Here is a 22,684-nt window from a genome sequence, read left to right as displayed (position 1 = left end):
CTGGAAGTTTGTACCTTTCAACCCCCTTCACTCATTTCACACATCCCCTACCCCTGTCCCTCCACCAGTTTGTTCACTGTACCTATGAACTTGGTTTTTGAGTTTTGTTCTTGTTGTTGTTCTAGATTACACATTATAAGAGGGATCATATAGTATTTGTCTTTCTCTGACTGATTTCAGTTGGCATTATGCCCATGAGGTCATCTATTTGTCTCAAATGCCAAGATTTAATTACTTTTTATGGATAAATTATGTTCCATTTTATGTATATACCACATTTTCTTTATTCACTTATCCATCAATGGATATTTAGTTTGTTTCCAAGTCTTGGATAATGTAATAATTCTACAATGAACATCAGGGTGCATATATTTTTTTGATTTAGTGTTTTCTTACCCACAAGTGGAACTGTTAGATCATACGGTAGCTCTGTTTTTAATTTTTTGAGGAAACTCCATACTGTTTTCCATGCTGACCACACCAATTTACATTCCCACCATCAGCGCACAGTGGTTCCCATTTCTTCACATCATCTCCAGCATTTGTCATCTCTTGTCTTTTTTATTATAACCATTCTAACAGGTGTGAGGTGATATCTCACTGTAGTTTTGATTTGCTTTTCCCTGATGATTAGTGATGCTGAGCATCTTTTCATGTACCTGTTGGTCATCTCTATGTCTTCTGTGGAAAAATATTCAGAATTTCTGCCCATTTTTTAATCAGATTGTTGGTTTTTTGGCTGTTGAGTTGTATGAATTCTTTATATATTTTGGATATGAACTCCTTATCAGATATATGACTTGCAAATATTTTCTCCCACTCAGTAGGCTGCCTGTTCATTTTGTTGATGATATAACTACCCCTTATCTTCCATGGGCTATGCTAAGAGCTTCATGTAGATCAGAGTTTTTAAACAGCATTTCAGTCGTGGGAAGTAGGTCTCATTATTTCAATTTTACAGAGGGGGAAGCAGCCAGAAGTCACACAAGCAGGAAGAGAAAAATGTCTATCTATATTTAATCCTGGGTTTGTTTTTCCCCAAAATTTGGCTTCCAGAGCACCAGAGTTCCAAGGAGACTTCACCATCGAACAAATAGCAAAGGTAGGTAAGAAAAAAAAGCACAACAACAATTTTATCTAGTCCAAGAAGAGTTAACAATTAATTGTTTCAAATCTCTTTTTCCTCTAAATTTAGCCTAACTGCTGAAAATAATGAAAACATCTAAAGACACTGAGAAAATCCACCAAGTAAGTGAGAATTTTTTTGTTTCAAGTTATAAGTTCTCTAGTCTGGGTTGATTTTATTTAAAGCTTACCAAAAAAAGTGTGAAACACTAAAAGAAAACACTGTTGGAGGAGGGATAATGAGAGAAATAGCTGCTCGAGACAGTGGCCAGAGGTCACACAGCAAAAGAAACTTCCAGAACTTAATATGAATATGAACTGGCTTGTTTTGGGGAAGGCCATCCCCCAAGGCAGGCCACTCCTTTATTTATTTATTTAAGTTTTTATTTAAATTCCAGTTAGCTAACATACAGTGTAACATAAGTTTAGGGTGTACAATTTAGTGATTCAACACTTCCATACAAGAGCACTCCTTAATACTCATCACCTGTTTCACCCACCCCCCTACCCACCTCCCCTCTAGTGACCATCAGTTTGTTCTCTGTAGTTAGAAGTCTGTTTCTTGGTTCGCCTCTCTCTTCTTTTCCCTCTGTTCAATTTGTTTTATTTCTTAAATTCCACATATGAGTAAAATCATATGGTATTTGTCTTTCTCTGACTGACTTATTTCACTTAGCATGATGCTCTCTAGTTCCATCCATGTCATTGGAAATGGCAAGATTTCATTTTTTTTTCTTTTGAGAGTGAGAGAGAGAGAGAGTGCATGCAAGCAGAGGGGGTAGTCAGGGGAAAGAGGGAGCATCTTCTTTTCTCTTTTTTTATTTTTAAAGATTTTATTTATTTGAGAGAAAAGGAGAGAGAGCACAAGCTGGAGGAGGGGCAGAGAGAGAGGGAGAAGCAGACTCCCTGCTGATTGCCCTCCCTGCCCCATGCAGGGCTCAATCCCAGGGTCCCTCGGTCATGACCTAAGCTAAAGGCAGATGCTTAACCGACTGAGCCACCCAGGCACCCCGAGAGAGAGTGCATCTGGAGCCCAATGTGGGGATCCATCTCACAACCCTGAGATCATGACCTGAGCCAAGATCAAGAATCAGACCCTTAAAGGACTGAGCCACCCAAGCGCCCCTCATTCTTTTTCATGGCTAAGTACTATTGCTTTAAGAGCCACGTCTCTCAGGTCATGCAGCAGGGTAAACTGTGGACAAAGACACCCTTCCACCTGAAATCCATCTTCTGACAGTTCTTGGTCATCCTCTGCACTCTAGAAGATCTTAGATATTGATAATTTCAATAGGTCTGTCTATCCCAACCATGTTTGCAGTGGAGGGGAGAGAGGGCATGGCCCAGAATTACCAAGGAAGGACCTGGTGCTTCCTCGTGGGTGGGGGAATTTTGTGTAAACAATAAGTGGGGAAAAAATCTACCACAAATGTAAATTAAAAGTTACATCAGCATCTTTTGGAGCTTCAACTGCATCTTTAGGATAAAGGGAAGAGGAAATAAAAGGCACAAAAAGAACACCAGCTTTGGTTTCTTTTTTGTTCTGTAAAGTGTTGTTGTTTTAGCAACTAGAACAACTAACACTGAAGATAAGTGAAAATCAGTTTGCTTTTTTTAGTTGATTAAAAAAATCCTTAACTTTAGATATCTTTGTGAACCAGGTTGCTAGAAAGGCTGTCCTATCTTTTTGAGGCAATCCTCGTTAAATTCAACAAAAGTGATATTTATTCTGTGATTACTCTGTGCCAAGCACTGAGAGATATACAGATTTTAATGCTCTCAGTCAGTCTCTCTCCCTCTCTCGTCACTCTCTCTCTGTGCATGTGTGTGTGTGTGTGTGTGTGTGTGTGTGTGTATGTGTGTGTGTACATTCATAAAATCCTGCTTAACCTTTCTCTATGTCTGACTCATTCTCTAAGGTTACTCTGAAATCTAATCATTCTCTCCAGGTCCTCAAGCCACTTACTTATCATGATCTAATTTGTACACTTAATGAGATGTTCTCCCGTCTACCATCCAAATCAAACTATGAAATAGGACTACGAAATGGGACAGTGTGACCTTATGCAATACCACATGCCATCCTGGAGGCATTCAATTCATAGCTACAGGGCTCTGATTTCCAACAAATAGTTGCTGAAATTCAAACTGTACTTATTCCTAGGGAAACTCAACAGAAGCCACGTAATGTGGACCCACATCTCCCTGAGTATCTACCGACACAAATCTGCTGATGAGCCCCTGAGAATTGAGAGTGAGTCAGAGGCTTAGCTGGCCCCTGGGTCACCTAACCTGAGGGGAGCTACACGAGAGACTCATGCTGAGAGGGAGAAAGAAAAAGCCACGATTAGAAAAACAGAGCGAGGGGCGCCTGGGTGGCTCATTCGTTAAGTGTCTGCCTTCGGCTCCGGTCATGATCCCAGGGTCCTGGGATCGAGCCCCACATCAGGCTCCCTGCTCCGCGGGAAGCCTGCTTCTCCCTCCCCAACTCCCCCTGCTTGTGTTCCCTCTCTCGCTGTGTCTCTCTCTGTCAAATGAATAAATAAAATCTAAAAAAAAAAAGAAAGAAAGAAAAAGAAAAACAGAGTGAGCACAAATTTACAGCTATGAGCATTTAAAGAGGTACAGGCCTTTTGTAAGTCCACAGGTATGTGGACCCAACACATGGCTGATGGAGGTCAGCCAGCAATTTGCCTTCTGAGCCTTTTATACTGCAAGCCTTCATCACCTGCTTTGAGTTTGTACTGTCCAGATATGCAAATCAGTACTTGTCTATTAACCAAGGACATTAATGAAATTACTCCTTCTGAAAATCTTAATTTTAATTAAAATTAGACCCACAGACTCACAAGTCTCCAGTGCATTTCTTTAAGCTATGGATGTGGATTTCTTTTTTTTTTTTTAAGATTTTATTTATTTATTTATTTATGAGAGAGAGAGAGAGAGAGAAAAGAGAGAGAGCACACCAGCTGCGGGGAGGGGCAGAGGGAGAAGTAAACTCCCCGCTGAGCAGGGAGCCTGATGTGGGGCTCCGTGTGGCACTCGATCTCAGGACCCCAGATCACAACCTGAGCCAAAGCAGACGCTTAACCAACCAAGCCACCCAGGTGCCCCTGGTTGTGGTTTTCTATCAGATGCTAACCCAGGGTCTTGGTAAAGCCTAGGGAAGCGTCTGTTGGTCTGAAGTGCTTTTGTTTCATTTGGTTTCACATTTCTTTCATAAACCTAAGATGATCAGGTGTATGTACTGGTTTTTAACAAAAAGTTTTGGGATTATATAAAAAATTACTCAAAATTAAAGAAAGCATTGGAAACGTTATACTGAATCCCTAGTAGCGACAAAATGCTGCAAAATATACTAATGTAATAAAAGCTCTTGATGACACTAAAGTCATAAAGGAAAAAAGGACATCCATCCCTCTGTAATACAAAAAAAATAAGGGACATTTTTAGCCAAATTAGCAGTAATTGTGACTTGCTAACCATTCTTACGTGAGTGTTTGCTTCGCCCTGAACACAGAGCTTTGTGATTGTGCACATAGTCTCCCCTGTTTTTCCCAATGAACCTGTGAAGGAAATATTACTCTCCCAACTCAGAAGAAAAACAAAGCTTAGGAGGGGTAAGCAAATCACTCATAGTGACACAATTTGAGTAACAGAGCAGAGACAAATGTCTGCCTCACTCTAAAACACATGCCAACCTCAAAAATCCCGCCAATAGGGGATCGAGCTGCCATAAGCCTGAGGTTGAATGTACCTGGTCTAAAAAAAAAGTAAAACAGCTACCTCCTTTCCAGAGATCACCTCAGAATACATCCCTGGAGGTGAATTTCCAGCCCTAGGTTAAACCAGAGCAATAGTCAACCTGGCCCCGGACTGACCGCTTTGGCTCCAATGGATGTTTATTTCTGGAATTTCACTGTGGCGTTATGAACTCAGCTGGTGTGCTAAGAAGCTTTCACTTGGAAAAAGCAATTGTGTTTATTGCTGGAACATGCTGTGAAGTGGAGGGCGTGGGTCCCTCTTTCACACGGCTCTCCTTTAGGAAGATTCAGAGCGAAACAGTTTCCCAGTTTTCAAAAACCAGGAAACACATGTACCTTTTTTGAGAAGCAGATATGTTTCTGTGATTGATCATCTTTCCCTGTTTGCTTTGACAGCTGGGAAGCTGAAGACCAGCTGATTCGAAAAGCTGCGCACAACATAGGCATTGCCTCAGGTACTAAAAATTTTCCAGGAGTAATTCTATCACCCTGACCTGTTCTTCCCCCCAGCCCCTTCCCTGATAACTTTATTTTCCCAGGGTATTATACTGCAGATGTTTATATACTGATTTTCAAACCTTATTTGGAATAGAGGCACTCAGACATTTATCTATTTCCATGGGTGACACATTCGCTGTATTTACACCTGGGACAGAAAAACGGCCCCCATTAGACTGAGAGCTCCTCAAGGACAGGAGAGACGTCTTGATCACCTCTGTCTCCTTGGTACAAACCCTCTGCTCAGCATACTGTCTACACTTATTTAACACTCACCAAATTGAATTTTGAAATATCCCCAGGGAATCTTCGGGAAGCTCTGAAAACTGTCTAGAACTTTGAGTGACTGTCTCAGCACTTCGGTTCCGGTTAGATGAGGGATCTTTTTGTTTACACTCTGGCTCTTGACATAAGCAAAAGGAGAGAAGATTCTGCCTCACTAGAGTCCATGTCTGAAAATGTCATTGCCCCTACAGAGTGCTCGTAACACAGTACTCCTAACACAGGGCCTCTCAGAGATAGTATCCTTCTAAGAGTCCCACATATCATGGGGGCAAAATAAACGTTCCCTGAATCAATGTTGGAAAATAACATCTTGTCATTTTTCATCTATGGAAGTGAGAAATGCTTCCTTCTGTTGCCTTCCTTTGACTCCCCCCTTAATCATCCATGGGGAGGAAATGGAGCATTGCCTGGAGCTGCAAACTAAGATGCTGTGCTCAGACAGATGGCTTCAAATCCTGTCTGTGCCACTAACCCAAACACCCTCGATTTCAATCCCTGAGAGCATCTCAGACTTGCTCTGTCCACCCTCCTTCCCCAAACCCAGGGCCAAGTAAGCGTTCACCCTCCTTCCTGCTGTGGCGAATTGCAGTGGGGACAGACAGGGGGGATGGAGGGCTCATTGACAGATAGCTTCGAAATCCACTTAACATACTAAGAATAGCTAAAAAATGACAGGGCTTCTTGACTATTTCAAATATACACTGAGAAATGGGATTTGAATTTAAAGCAAGCATCATTAACAAGATTGAAATATTTGGGAAGCTCATGGCTGATTTCTGAGGATTAGATTTAGAAAACAAACACTCTTCTAAGTGAAGCATGGACTGAATTTACGGGGTCAGAGATAATTCTTTGCTCTGAAAGATAAAACTCTTCAAAGTGATGACAATATAAAAGTAGTTTGCATTTCATTTAGTTTTTATGAAAAACATTGTATACTTACCTACGTAGAACTCAAGCTCACAGGTCTACCGAGTCGGCGATTAGTATAATCTCCTGCTGAAACCTTGTCCTCAAGTCACCACAAATCCATCTGGGTCCTTTGTATGCTCCATCTGTATGCAGGCGGAAGAGAACGACATTAGTATCGTGTCCACACAAAGACCAACTCTGCATTTAGAGGCAGGATGAAGGAACCAGTGAATGCACAGCTACCCAGTAGGCTGCGCCTCATGAGTATAGAAAGGTGCATCCCTGGGAATTTTGATTTCAAGGTCATGGGCACCGTTTGGGGGTGTGTCTTGCAGCTACCCACGCTGGGGGACAAAGAACTCATGTTCAGACACTGCAGGTCAATCTCATTTTTAAAGGGCCAAGTTGAGTGTCCTTATCTATTCCCCAACCCCACAGCTCCAAAGGCCTATCCTCTGGGCTCAAAACCAACAGTTATTGTTTTGCACCCTATAATTATAAGTGAGCAACCAGATAACTACACCAGCTGCACTACACCCTGTCCCATGAGGAGCCACAATATGGAACACGAGGGCATTTCACTGACCTGGCAGGGCGCCTCCTCCAATGAGCTTGTCAGTACTAACAGGTGGCTTATGTTTGAGAATTTCCTCTTGTGTTCTCATATATTGCGCGGTGGTTAAGAGCATGTGTCTGGAGTCTGACTGCATGGGCTGGAATCACTGTGACCTTGGGCAAGTCACTTTCTTCTTCATCCTTAGTTTTTCTCTCTGTAGAAAGAGAATAATAATAGGACTTCTTTCAGAGAGCTGTTATAATGATGAAGTGAATGAATATGTGTTAGTTTGCTCGAGCTGCCGTAACAGAACGCCAGAGACTGGGTGCTTTCAACAACAGAAGTTTATTTTCTCATGGCTCTGGAGGCAGGGAAGTCGGAGACCGAGGTTCTGACCGGATTTGCTTCCTGGTGAGGACCCTCTTCCTGGCTTACAGACCGCCACCTTTTCACTGTCTTCTCACGTCTCTCCGCCCCTCTTCCTGGAAAGCTCCTAATACCATCACAAGGGCCCCACCCTCATGGCCTCATCTCACCCTAATCACCTTCCAAAGATCCCATCCGCACATACAGTCACATCGCAGGTTATAAATTTTGAGGGAATGCAACTTCCTCCAGAGCAGTCTGTATAAAGACTTTAGACCAGGGCCTAAAATGCTTTAAGTAGTAAATACAGGTTAACTATTATTATTCTTGCACCAGGCACTTCACATAGAATGGTCTTACTTAAAAATCACAGTAGTGCGGATACAGGTATATCCTCTTCATCTGAGGAGCTCAGGGAATGACCGGCCTTGACCTTGAGGTAACAAAGCTGACCTGACCCCAGTCTAAGTCTAAAGCTAATGTGTTTTCTGTTTTACCACACCACGTCTTTAAAAAAAAAAAAAAATTACCTAATGCTATAAATTTTCTCTACCATTTATGTTATTAAAATGTTCACATTTTTTAAAAATATATGAAAACCTATCATCTAGTCCTACAAATACGCTTCTTATGTGGAAGGAAGTTTTAGTGGCTTAAAACAAAAAAGGTCCATTTTTCAGTCACACTGTGTGTCCAACCACAGAGAGGCAGGGAGGCTGTGCTCATCACCATCACTCAGGAATTCAGGCTGGCAAAGCAGCTACCTTCCCTAAAATTACAGATCAGTGCACAGAGGATGAAGAGTTCCGATGATCTCACATCAATGGCTCAATGTTCCAGCCTGGAAATGACACGCATCACTTCTCACAATTTTTTGGCCAAGACTGATCACTTGGCCCCAGCTAGGCACAACTTTTGCTTTATCATCACAGGTGATGGGCTGGAAGGGAAGAAAACCAGAAATACTGGGGGGAAAGCCCTAACGTGCACACAAGATAACATCTGACAGTCAAATACTAAAGCACATTAGTTTTTCTAATACTGAAACAGGTTTAAGGACATATTTATAAAATGCAGGGAAAAAATTACCCATTGTCTAACTCAGTTCCAGCTGATGGGGTGATTTTTGTCCTTCCCTCTTGGTTGGTAGTTAAAAGCAATATAACTATTCTTTCCACTCCTAGCCAAGCCAGCCATGGGGAAAAAACCATTAACCTATAGGGTAAGGGTAGTGGGGGAGGGGAATGGGGAAGAAGACCAGAGCATGGCTAGGAGCCTCACTTGCTATGTTTAAGGAATGATGTCTTCATCCATCCAGGCTGCTACTGAATGAATGAATGAATTAATGAATGAATAGATGATAGGTAGATAGATAGATACACACACACACTATATATTTAGAGGCTTAAACAATAAACATTTATTTCTCACAGTTCTGAAGGCTGGGAGATCCAAAATCAAGGTACCAGCGAATTCAGTGTGTGGTAAGAGCCTACTTCCTCATATAAACAGCTGTCTTCTGGCTGTGTCCTCACACAGCAGAAGGGGCAAAAGAGTTTTCAGGGTTTCTTTGATAAGAGCACTAATCTCATGCATAAGGGCTCCACCACCATCACCTCCCAAAGGCCCCACATCCTAATACGACCACATTGGGGATTAGGCTTCAAGGCATAAATTTTCAAACATTCAGTCCACAGCATTCCAACCCCTGAACCCCAAAATGTATGTCCTTCTCAGATGCAAAATACATTCATTTCACCCACATCATTAATATATAACTAATGTTATTACATTCATTATCCCTCAAAATCTTGGCTCTTTCCAGCATCAACTCTAAGTCTAAAGTCCAAAGTCTCAAGCATGTGTCATCCACATCAGATCTGGATAACACTCGAAAGACAATTCATCCTGAGGCAAAACTCCCCTCCAGGTGCCAACCCTTGAAACCGGACAGGTTATGTGCTGCCAAATGCAATGTGGGGCAGGCTTCGGAAAGACATCCCCATTCTAAAAGGGAGAAAGAAGAAAGAAGAAAAGAGTGACAGAGAGATTCTAAGTCCAAAATCTAACAGGGCAAATTCCATTAGGCCTTGAGGCTCAAGAATAACCCTCTCTCGCTCAGTACTCTGTCTTCTGGACCCACTGGAGTGGGAGTATCATCCCTGTGGCTGGATGGGGTGCTGCCCACATCACAGCTCTCTTCCAGGGCCCTGCCCATGCCACAGCTTTCTGTGGGGTCCCCCCACCCCTACCGAGACACTGGAGGGGGCACCTTGGTCCTCTGAACTATAGTGGCAGTCCATCCTTTGAAACCATTCAGGCTCCTAGCCCTTGCTCAGGCCTATGGTGGGAGTGGAATTCCTGATGGTCTCTCAGTCACCTGGGGGGGGTCACTCCTCCCTCATCTTGAAGAATAACACCTGGCTTCCCACTCTCAGAGGTAAGTCCTACACCACCTCATACACAATGCCTGGAAATCGGTGTTTCCTCTATTTTATCCAATTTTTAGGGAGGAGGAAAAATCCAGTCTCTATTACTCTTTCTTGTCTAGAAGCACATTTTCTTAAGAGAGAAAGTGGTTTCGGGGTGTCTGGGTGGCTCAGTCATTGAGCGTCTGCCTTCGGCTCAGGTCATGATCCCAGGGTCCTGGGATCGAGCCCCACAGCGGGCTCCCTGCTCGGCGGGGACTCTGCTTCTCCCTCTCCCACTCCCCCTGCTTGTGTTTCCTCTCTCGCTGTGTCTCTCTCTGTCAAATAAATGGATAAAATTTTAAAAAAAAGAGAGAGAGAGAGAGAGAGAAAGTGGTTTCTTACCTTTTATTTTTGCTTTATCATCACAAATTCAAGTTATATAAAATGCTTTTCTCTCAAAGAAAATGAAAGACTGGATTGAACTGGGAAATATGACACTCAGAGGATTAACTCAATTTTTATTTTCATAAATCAGAAGACCTACTTACATTTTAAAACCATCTTTTATTTGCAGTTTTCATTTTGGAGGTTATCCTTATTTTCACTAACTTCAATCAACATGGGATATGTTTAACATTCTAAAATATTTCTGGTGTTTATACTGTATTTTTAATATGATCTCATAGAATTTTCAAACAGGAAAAAGTCTTAGCCATCCTGTGTTGAAATCTCTTCTTTTCCTACATGACAAGTAGACCTAGCAAGGTTTTAGGAGCCATACAACGTGGTTACCCACATGCAGAGTAAAAACCAAAATCCATTTCCCTTTTCATTAAATTGCTGATGTACTAACAGTCAACGAGGGAGCTCAAACCAGAGCCAGGCACCGCTCTAGACATTTTCTGCCAACTATCTTCTTCCCTACTCTAGTGGTGTTCATGGTCTAATAGTGGGGACAGTTACATAACAGATAATTGGAACATAATGTGGGAAATGCAAAAGTGGAGGTGTGCACAGGATGTGGTGGGAATAGGAGGGAAGGGATTTTGTTGTTGCTACTATTACCAAAACCATGACCGCATTCTCCCCCTTAATATCAGACACCAAACATTCTTTTAACTTTTTATGAAAGTGTTCCCCACATGCAGAAAAGCACATAAATGCTTTTCATAAAATGAACCCACCCATGTAATCAGCACCAAAATCAAGAAGCAGAATATGACCAGCATCTGAGAAGCCCCCTCCTAGTCATACTACCCCTCAGGGATAACAATACTAGTGACTGATTGTGCCTGGGAAAGTGGGGTACACCCCCCCCAGGAGTGGCCAACTAGAGTGATTCCCAGTTCACTGCTCTGACTGCACCAAATGTCCCTTTCCTTCAAGCCACCTAAAGTCTTCCCAAATTCACAGATTCCAGAGAAACCTCTTCTATGTGATTAAACATGGGATATTCCTATACTATAGAAAGGACATACACATTCGTATCATTTGTATGACTCATGTTTAAAAGATTTTTTAAATATTATCAGGGGGGTGCCTGGGTGGCTCAGTCGTTAAGCGTCTGCCCTCGGCTCAGGTCATGATCCCAGGGTCCTGGGATCGAGCCCCGCATCGGGCTCCCTGCTCGGCGGGAAGCCTGCTTCTCCCTCTCCCACTCCCCTTGCTTGTGTTCTTTCTCTCGCTGTGTCTCTCTCTGTCAAATAAATAAATAAAATCTTTTTAAAAAATAAATAAAAATTTTAAAAAACATTTAAAAAAATATTATCAGGGAACTTTCACTTTAGAAGTTTCCCTGAGGCACTTATACACTTTGAGAATCATTCCACAGACTATTCTCTGAACAACGGCAAATGCATAGTCTAAAAGTTGGGAGACACGGAAGACGATACTTATCAGGCAGAAAGAGTCTTATCTCATTTGAGGATAAACTCTTCAATCCTCCCTTCAGCTTTCAAAGTCAGGATGACTCATCAATGAGGAAAACAGAAACCTATAATCATTTTTTTTCCTGTCCAAAACAAAGTAAAATGTGGACTCTACCAAGAGAATGCAGTGGGAAAGTGTGGATGTTCCTTGGAAAAAAATAATTATGACAATAAGCAAACTGTAGGAACCATACTGTTGGAGTTCTGACAGGGGTTCTCGCTTTTTCCTGGTTCATCATCTTTATGATGTCATGCTGGTTTTCCCAAGTTCTAGAATAAGCTTTTGTCCTTTGGGTTTGGTCTGGGTACACAGCTGGTAAAAAGGAGAGGGAAATGGAAGGAATGTCTAATCATGTGAAAATGCCAGTGCCTGGAAACCCCTGGAACAGGTAAATTTCTACTCTAATACATCTACTGCAATGTTGCTGTGAACACCAACCCTAAGTAATTATTAAATTCATTTTTTATAAAGATTTTATTTGTTTATTTGAAAGAGAGAGGGAGAGAGCACGAGAGGGAAGAGGGTCAGAGAGAAGTAGACACCCTGCCGAGCAGGGAGCCCGACGTGGGACTCCATCCCGGGACTCCGGGATCATGACCGGAGCCGAAGGCAGTCGTTTAACCGACTGAGCCACCCAGGCGCCCTAAATTCATTTTTAATGTAGGTAAACTTTCTTTTAAATTTGCACTGGAAAATGAACATGTGAAACGCTAACGGGGATGAAAAGTGCAACAGATGAAATGTTGCTTGGGAGCATTCCATTTCCTGCTTGTCCCCTGGTTGTACTTCACGGAACCAAATTTGCCTTCCATTCCCTCGTTAGACTTTTTTCATTAAAAAGAATTTGTAACACTTCACAAATTTTATAATCCCATAACCCAAACAATTAGCTAACAAGTCATCACAACCAGATGTTACTGTATCAAAACTATGTGGAAAATGCTAGTCATTGTCTAACTTTATCTCATTCTAAAGACCCTAATGAGTGATACTGTTATGACTGAGGATACTTTGTGGGTTTGATAAACATCTGAATCTACTGAAGTCCTATAGGTAGCTCTAGCTTCACAAAATATCTGTATTAATCAAAAATTGGCTGTAAAAGTTTTGATGTCGTTGCATATACAGGGTTATCTCAGGGAAACAATCTGTGATGCCTCAAACTCTAGAACATTGTTCTTCCATGTCCAAATGATGCATCTTTTTTCTTCCAGATGTTCTGGCTCAGGAAAGAAGCTTTGGCAGTTCCTCAAGTTATAATCCATACCAGACTTTTACCTCTAGAACATACCACTTGATAAAAACAAGCTTATGAACTAGAACTAGTTCAACACCCAGCGTGGAGCCCAACACAGGGCTTCAACTCACGACCCTGAGATCAAGATCTGAGCTGAGATCCAGAGTCGGACGCTTAACCAACTGAACCACCCAGGCGCACCTGAACTAGAACTACTTGAAAGAGGATGAACTAGACCTTAACAGAGCACCATACACCTATAGTGATGGGCTTGCCATCTCCTACCCACCACCTGGCCCAATCGAACAGTTTGAGCAAATTCCCCATCACCAAATATTATCCCCTTCTGATCATGAAATCGGTGGTTCCAAGTTAAAATCTGACACATCTGTTCTTCCTCCTTGGAATTATTCCAACATCTTGGCTCTATGTTAACTCCACTAAGCTCAAGGACCAGGCCTCCGGAGGTCATGGCAGAGAGCTCCCTGCAGGGTGACCCTGCTAGGTGGTTGCTTTCCCTCTTAGTCTTCTTCCTTAGTCTTTTCTCCCAGGGAAGTGCCTTCTAAAATCCTTTTTCACTGCACTCCCAGACTTTCAAAAGTCTTACTGTGTGTATGATGGTAAAAAACCCACCTTTGAATTAATCCCCCAAGTGGGAGCCCACAATCTGAAAATGGAGCCATTCAATCGGCTCGCTCCACCATTCCCAGCAATTTTGTGAATTGGTACAATAGGTACCTTAACACGTATGTACTCTTGGCAGGCAGAGTTGAGAAATAATTCCGCAATAAGTGGTTTAAAATTAATGGCTAAAAAAGTGACTAATTGCACACTAATGACCTATTCACAGAGCAAAGTTCTGTGTAGAATATGCAGTCTTTAGCTCTCTTAAAATAAAGATCAAATGGGTCTATTATACTAGAGCTTTGGTAGGCACAATTTTTAAATGGGCTGATTAGAGCTGGAGACTCTCTGTGCTTTTCAGGCTTTGCTAAACACATGTATTTATAAACATGGCTTCTGTGGAGTCCCTCTTGCACAGTTGTAATTTTATAGTTCACTTACGAAGTCTCAAATGGGTCAGGATTAGCTCTGTGGAAGTTTATTTTTCTCTCTGTGAGATGATCACTCGACTCAACCCACAGTCATACTAAGCCTTGGTAATAACATAATGTACCGTGTACTGAGCCATCTGCCCATCCACTTTCTCCTCTCTGGGGCTTGTAAATGCTGAGATAACTGATAAGAAGGAAAACGGCATGATTCTGGTAGAAACCATTCCTCTCAAATTGTCACTGTCTCTTGACTCCCCCTCTGGAGGTCGCCAATACAAAGAGCACGTCCCATGAGGGAAGGACTCTGGGCCGCAATTCATTCATGTTCCTCGGTGGGCTCACTCTCGCACACTCACTCTTCCGCACTTGAGAGGTCACCGTAGTAAATCAGGGATTGCAGAGAACATGCTGAGGCAAGCAAACTGCCCACAATTTCCTATGCTGTTTTGCCACTTGATCCCATTCAGCTTTCCCTCTCGCTTTCCAAGGACACGGAAGTCACATCTACATCACCCAGAGGTCTGATTAAAAATGCATATTCCCGTGTGCTAGGGCAGACCTACCAAATCAGAAACAGCGGGAGAGGTGGCCAGGAATCACCATTTTTAACAAGTCCCTATGTCACTCTTAGCACACTGATCTTTTACAACCTCCAGCCTATTACCACCAAGGGGAGCAGTAAAAACAAAAAGTGATAATCCGGGTCTCCTTGCTGACCACCCATAGCCCAAATAACTGGGTTCTCCAGGTATCATTGGCACAGTCGAGCAAATCAGAGTTGTAGCTGAGAGCAGAGCATGAGGGGTGCCCCAGCCTCGGAAGAGAAGGCAGGCAAGTGCAACTTCCTTGCATTGTAACACATACCCCAAAAGAGTACCCCCACAACCCTGGTTTTAACCCTTGTCTCTACTTCCCCTCTACTTGATTTGGCCCTATCTCGCTCCCATTCTGCCTCACTCAGAAATCTGTTTTTATATGTTTCTTGACTTACTCAAGAGCGGACTTGTTTATAATGCTTCGTTCTCAAATACGAAGCATCACATTCAATTCTCCTCCTTTCTCCTCCCCTTCTGGCCCTTCTTTCGGGGTCTGTCTCACATGTCAGCCGCTTTAGCAAAGAAGGTTTAACTGAAATTACCTCAGAACTTGCTCTTAATATCCCACTGGGTTTTAGCTCAATAGCAGAGAGAGTACTCTATATGGCTGCCCTTGATGTTTAAAGCCCCGGGAAAGGGGTGAAGGACTCGGAATCTCTCCCGACCACCCTGTGGCACTATTTATGAAAATAAAGGTTTTCTGCAGCACGGTGGCACACAAACCCCACAAGTATACATTATATGATCATTAGGACTAGCATCTGCCTTAAAACACGATGCAAGGGTGGTAACATGGCTTCCGACGGCGATTCAGAATTCATCTCCACTGTGGAGAGGCCCTTTCCTCCCTACGTCAAAGCACGTGAACTTCATTTTGTTTATTTAAAAGATTAGCTACACAGAATTTGGAACATTCTGTTTTATTGTGGATGGTTAAATATTCAAAAGATTAGTCTGCTAAAAATTGCCCGCAGAAGTAGCTGTGACACGTTGGTAAATGAGCAGCACATTTCCAATGTGTTAAGATGTTTGAAATACACAGAACAAATGCTGAATCTCATTCCGACCGGGCGGCCACACTCATCTCCCGTGATTATTTTTTTGAAAACACAGCAGAATGAATTGACATATGTTGGGCAAAATGTTATGCAAATTTTGATATTTTCTCGACAGTACAAATTGAAATGTGGATTACCAGTGCAATCATCGATTTACAAGTGATGTTCTAGGGAATTTAGCAATCAGATTATAACACATTTAAAATTATTTGTAATTTTTCTTATTGTAGAACATAGAAAGCTTATAAAACAAAAAATAACACAGATCAAATGAGATTTTTAGAAGATAAAAGGAAAATTAAAACAGCATTTTTTAGTATGCAACATTATCCCACCAGCGATAACTACAGTAAATATTTAGAAAGTTATCATTACCACCTTTTGTGTAACAGTTTAATATCTTCTTTCATTGTATTTGCAGACCACTTTCTAGCCATTGAACTATTTATGAAGATAAATGGGATCTCCCTTTTCCTCTAACTGGTTTTCACTGTATATAGAAAAGCTGTAGATATTTTATATGCCTACTTGGTAACTGCACATCTTGCTGAACATCTCCCTTATTGTAATTTTATTCTCTAAAGTTTCTGAGTAGGCAGTGATATCATTTGAACAAATATTTTTCTTTTCCCTGATTCTTTTTTTTTTATTTAAATTCAATTAGCCAACATATAGTACGTACTTAGTTTCAGATGTAGTGTTCAATAATTTATCATTTGCATATGTCACCCGGTGCCCTGATTATTTTCTTATTGAAATGTCCAAAATCTTGTCAAATGAGAATAGTGGGTATCTTTGGGCATCCTTGGGATATCTTTGTTTTTTTTTTTTATTTACAAATGTCCAAGAAATGATTCCAGAGGTTTTTATCATGTATGATGTTAGCTCTTCATTTCCAATAGATAATCACTTTAGTGAGATACCCATCTATGTCTACTAAGATATTTTAAAATTGGAAGTGACATCTAAAATCTTTAGATATTTACTAAAATGGTAAAATCTGTTTTCTTTTGACTTTTGATAAACCACAAGCAAATTTTCTAATATCAAATCAACCTTGAATTCCTAAAATTATCCTCCATCACCATAATTTAATCTTTGTAATATAGTGCTTATATCCACTTTGAGTGTTTGTTGGTATTACTAGCCTGTTTTAATAACTGTAGAATTTTTCTAAAAATAACTTTTTTATATTATGCTTTACTTATTTTTTTATTTTATTTTTTTTACATTTTCTATTATGTTAATCACCATACATTACATCATTAGTTTTTGATGTAGTGTTCCATGATTCATTGTTTGCATATAACACCCAGTGCTCCATGCAGTACGTGCCCTCCTTAATACCCATCACCAGGCTAACCCATCTCCCCACCCCCCTCCCCTCTAGAACCCTCAGTTTGTTTCTCAGAGTCCATAGTCTCTCATAGTTCGTCTCCCCCTCTGATTTCCTAAAAAATATCTTATTTTTCTTACTGCAGAAGTACTACTTTAATATTGTAAGATATTAAAATAAAAACATGCAAGAAGAAAAAAACTGGAATTCCCCCATGACCCTCCATTTCTCCCTCTGAAAATCATCACTATTAATTCTTTGGCTTATTGTGAATTTAGTTAATTCTCTATTGATGAAAGTTTTGTTGACTTCAACTTTTTTGCAATTATAAACAATATTATAAGGTATAATCATATATATGTGATATATTAACTACACACACACTTCTGTATATATGTGGCATTATATCTATAAAATAGATTCCCAGATATGGAAATGCTTTTTTAAATACTTGATTTTGATATAGGTAAACAGCCACTTCTAAATATTGTATCAACATAAGTTGCCACCAACTAATAATATGTAAAAGACGAACTACTTCTCCATACTTTTGACACAATGATATTGCCAATATTGTAATCCTTAATAATTTAACATTATAAAAGCTACCTAATTGTTTAATTTGTATTACTTCATTGCCAGGAATGAAGATCTTTTCATATGTTTATTTATCATTTGTGTTCCTTATTTATGAATTATTTCTTCATGAAATTTGTTCATTTATCTATTCTGGTGTGTCTTTTTTTATTTTTTTTGAGAGGGAGAGAGAGCTGGGGTGTGAGTGGGGGGCAAAGGGAGAGAGAGAATCAAGCAGGCTCCACAACCAGCGTGCAGCCCAATGTGGGGCTTGATCTCAGGACCCTGAGCTCACAACTTGAGCCAAAACCAAGAGTTGGACCCTTAGCCGACTGAGCCACCCAGGCACCCCTTATTAATTTTCAACTGTTTATCATACGTAAGGCATAATGGCCTTTGATTGTCAGTAGGTATTTTAACAATTTTGTCATTTTTCTTTTAATTTTATACAGAATTTTTCAGTGCACATTTTTTGTGTTATATGAGGTGGTGTTGTGTAGTATATGTAGTGACAGAGAGAAACTGGAGCCCAAAATCAAATTGACGGGGTCCACAATTCCAACTTTACCATTTATTTACTGTTACTTAACCTCCCTCTGCCTCATTCTCCAAACCTATGAAAAAGTGTAGTAGTAAAATCTGTATACCTCCTTGGGTTTGGGTATTAACTGAGTAAAAGAACATTTAAAGAGCTCATAACAATGCCTAGCGCTTAGAAAATTCTCCATAAATATTGATAACTCCTATTATTGTCCATCATCATCTAAATTTCCTTTATGGGTCTTGGATTTCATGTCAATTCATAATTAGGAAGACTTATCCACCCAAATATAATTTAAAAACAGACAACTATGCTTCTTTCTACTGCTTTTACAGTTTCTTCTTTGGTTGGTTAGGGTTTGTTTTTTTTTGGTTTTTTGTTTTTTTGTTTTTGTATGCATACATCTAACTCTGTGGTCTATCTAGAATTTATACTAGTGAATGGGGGTTCATTATTTTCCAAATAACTGTACAATTTTCCCAGCATTATTTTTTTTCTAAATAATCCACTTTATCTCATAGATTTGAATTGCCATCTTCATCATATAAATTTCCATATATTGTTAAATTTACCTTCAGAGTACCTCAGGATCGCATTATCATGACACATTTTACTATTCGCCAAGGCAAGTCCTGTTAATATTCCTTCTGACTTAGAATTTGTTTCTTCTCACATGTAGTTTCTTTCAGATAATCATTAGCCAGATTGTCAAATTTCAGAAAAAGTCTGTTGATAATTTGGCATTCTAATGTTTATAGACTGATTTAGGGAAAATTTACATTTTTATAATGTCAATTGGTTGATTCTATCTAAAACCAACTTCTTCCAGTTTTTCAAAAACTTTGTTTTCTCTAATCATTTCAATCAAGTATAAAATGGCACATTTTTAATCTACGGATTCTAGAACACTTTTACTCTCCCTCTTCTTATACCATATTACACCTGTTTCTCAGTCTCTTATATTTCTGATGTTTTTTTCTCATTATATATAATTTTTAAATAAGGTAATATTAATCTTTAAAATGTAATTTCATTTTTTATTTTTATAACCAGATTTAAGTTCATAACTAGTTTCCAAATATATAGAGTAGAATTCCTTTAACTGCCTGTTACCATTTTTTTTAAAATGTCTTTAGTTTTTGCAGCACTTTTAGGTGTACAGCCAAGTTGAAAGAGAAAAACAGAGTTTTCATGTACCCTAACCCCACACACTCACAGCCATCCCCACTATCAACATCCCCTACCAGAGTGGTACAGTTGTTACAGTCAGTGAACCTACATCAACACGTCATCACCCAAAGTCCATTGTTTATATCAGGGTTCACTCTTCGTGTACATTCTACATTTTGACAAATATATAATGACATGTATCAATCATTATAATATTATACAGAATAGATTCACTGCCCTAAAAATCCTCTGTACTCTGCCTACTCATCCCTCCCTGCCTGCACCAAACCCAGCAGCCACTGATCTTTTTACCATCTCCATATTTTTGCCTTTTCTAGAATGTCATATAGTTGAAATCATATCGTATGTAGCCTTTTGAGGTTGGATTTTTTTCACTTAGTCATATGCATTTAAATTCCTCCATGTCTTTTCATAGCATGGTAGCTCATTTCTTCCTAGTGCTGAAAAATATCCCATTATCTGGATGTACCTCAGTTTGTTTATCCATTTTACCTACTAAAGGACATCTTAGTTGCTTTCAAGTTTTGGCAATCCAAATAAAGCTTCTGTGAACATCTTCTATGAACAGGTTTTTGTGTGGACAGAAGTTTTCAACTCCCTTAGGCAAATGCCAAGGAATATGAATGCTGGATTATAAGGTAAAGGTATGTTGAGTCTTGTAAGAAATTGCTAAACTGTCTTCCAAAGTGGTTGTACCATTTTGCATTCCCATCGGCAATGTCTGAGACTTGCTATTGTTTCACTTCCTTGTCAGTGTTTGGTGTTGTCAGCATTCTGGATTTGGGCCATTCTAATACATGTCTAGTGTTATCTCACTGTTATTTTAATTTGAAATTCAGTTTAGTGTGGAGTACCTTTTCATGAGCTTATTTTGTCATCTGTGTATCTTCTCTGGTGAAGTATCTATTCAGGTCTTTGGTCCATTGTTTTCTTATCATTGTATTTCAAGAATTCTTCGGCTATTTCACGTAATAGTCCTTTACCAGTATGTTTTTGCAAATATTTGCTCCCAGTCTGTAGCTCGTATTCTCCTTTTCTTAACAGTTTCTTCTGCAGAGCAGAAGTTTTTAATTTTGAGGAAGTCCAGCTTGTCAATCATTTCTTTCATGAATCATGCCTTTGGTTTTGAACCTCAAAGTCATCACCACACTCAAGTCATCTACACTTTCTCCTATGTTATCTTCTAAAGATTCTTTTTTTTTTTTTGGCATGTGATGTCCACTTGTTCCAGCACCATTTGTTGAAGATAATATATTTTCTCCATTGTGTTTCCTTTGCTCCTTTGTCAAATATCAGTTGACTCTATTTATGTGAGTCTATTCCTGTACTCTTTATTCTGTTCCATTCATTTATCTGTCTATTCTTCTGTTATCAATTTTTTATTTTCTGCATTTTGTCAAAGATTGTGATCTAGGGGCACCTGGGTGGCTCAGTGGGTTGGGTGTCTGCCTTCAGCTCAGGTCTCAATCCCAGAGTCCTGGGATCAAGCCCCGCATCGGGCTCCCTGCTCAGTGGGGAGCCTGCTTCTCCCTCTCCCGCTACCCCAGCTTGTGCGTGCTCTCTCTCTCTCTGTCAAATGAATGGGTGAAATCTTAAAAAAAAAAAAAAAAGATTGTGGTCTATATAATACCATGAATTATATTTGTAGGGACTTGTATTAAAGCCTAGAACATGATCACTTTTTGTAAATATTTTAGATAAGCTTTTAAAGATGTCTTTTCTAATTTGAGGGCTCAGAATTTGACCAGGAAGTCACACTCAATTTTTTTAATTCTTATTTTCTTCTCTAGGTGACTTACCATTAGAGATTTACTAAAAGTTTCCATTATTGTCATAGAATTATCATTTTAGTTTTGTGATTCTTTGCAATTTTAACTTAGATAATTTAGAAATATGTTAAGAACTTAAAAGCAGAAGATTATTATATCTTCATAATGAATTGTTTCTTTCAGCATTATAGAATGACTCTCTATTCCTATTAATACTTTTTTTTGCCCTAACACCTCGTTTGACTGATATTAATTTGGCCATTCCAACTTCCCTTGCATTAGTTTGTGTTAATATTTGCCTTGTATAGCTTTTCAATATTTTTATGACATTTTATTTTTGATATGCTATGCAATAGGAATAAAATGAACATAGTGGGATTATGTATTTTTAGCCAACTCACTAATATATTTTTAGTTACTCTTAACATTTTATTTTATGTGTTCTATTTAACATTTTTTAATTGCAGAGGGAAGTACTTTTTTGTTCTTCTTTCTTCCCTTCTTTGGACCAATCAAATATTCTCCACTTCTTTTTCTTTTCTTTTTTTAAAATATTTATTTATTTTAGGGAAAGAGAGAGATCACACAAGCAGGGAAAGAGGCAGAGAAAGAGAATTTCAAGCAGACTCTGCACTGAGCGCAGAGCTCCACACAGGGCTCAGTCGCACCACCCTGAGATCATGACCTGAGCCAAAACCAACAGTCGTTCACCTAACCCACTACACCACCAAGGCACCCCTCCACTCCTTTTTCTTCTGTTCACTGGTTAGAAGTAATCATTTGATTTCCCTGCTTCCAGTGGTTATACTTCAATTTTTAACATAAGTACTTGAATTTTCATCTGTATTTCTACCCTCCTCCTGAACCATACAAGGACCTTAGAATCCATCTTCCATGTGTTTAAATGTCTAATATTTTTATTCAACTTTCTTTTTTAAACACTCCAAATTAGTTATCATTATTAGTTTTTTTTAGTAAATATTTAGAGTACCTACATGTTCAGGAATTTCTTTGCTTACCATTCATCTTTACAACCGAATAGTTTCTAGGTTTAATTTCTTCCTTTCTGATGTTTTTGTTTTCTCTTGTTTGTTTTGTTTGAATAAGGAACTATATTTTCAAGGGAATAAAGAACATACAATATGCAGGCTTTAATCCCATTTTCTACTACTTGGAAGCTGTCCAGTGCAGCAGCTAAGAGCACTGGCTCCCCAAGCGGAGGGCCCGAATTCAAATCCAGGCTCTACCATTAGCCGCCTTGACCTTGAGCAAGTTACTTCCTCTCTCTCTCTCTCTCTGTGCCTTAGTTTCTTCAACTGTAAAATGAGATAATAGCATCAATTAGGTGTGTTTATTCCTCTTCCCTGGAGGCCGTCTCTTGCAGATCATGAAGAAATGTGTTGTTCACCTGGGTATCTTCTGTATTTGAGAACAGGACATCCATATCTCCCTGGGGCAGCTGTTGCAGGTGGCTCCTGC

The 22,684-nt window shown here is 39.8% G+C and overlaps 1 long non-coding RNA gene across 1 annotated transcript in view; it reads right to left on the bottom strand.

Annotated features, from left to right (window-relative positions):
- Window positions 1–22,684, bottom strand: part of LOC113929567 — a 120,135-nt gene that overhangs the window by 74,381 nt on the left and 23,070 nt on the right. Inside the window, exons 2-3 of the long non-coding RNA XR_003522242.1 lie at window positions 7,171–7,354; window positions 6,616–6,727 (exon numbers count right to left, since the gene is read on the bottom strand). This is a non-coding gene — a long non-coding RNA (uncharacterized LOC113929567). The remainder of the gene's footprint in view (window positions 1–6,615; window positions 6,728–7,170; window positions 7,355–22,684) is intronic.

The sequence above is a fragment of the Zalophus californianus genome, chromosome 5 (assembly GCF_009762305.2).
Source record: "Zalophus californianus isolate mZalCal1 chromosome 5, mZalCal1.pri.v2, whole genome shotgun sequence".
Lineage (NCBI taxonomy): Eukaryota > Metazoa > Chordata > Mammalia > Carnivora > Otariidae > Zalophus > Zalophus californianus.
Note: the sequence above shows the minus strand (reverse complement) of the source record. Positions and strands in the feature narration are given on the sequence as shown.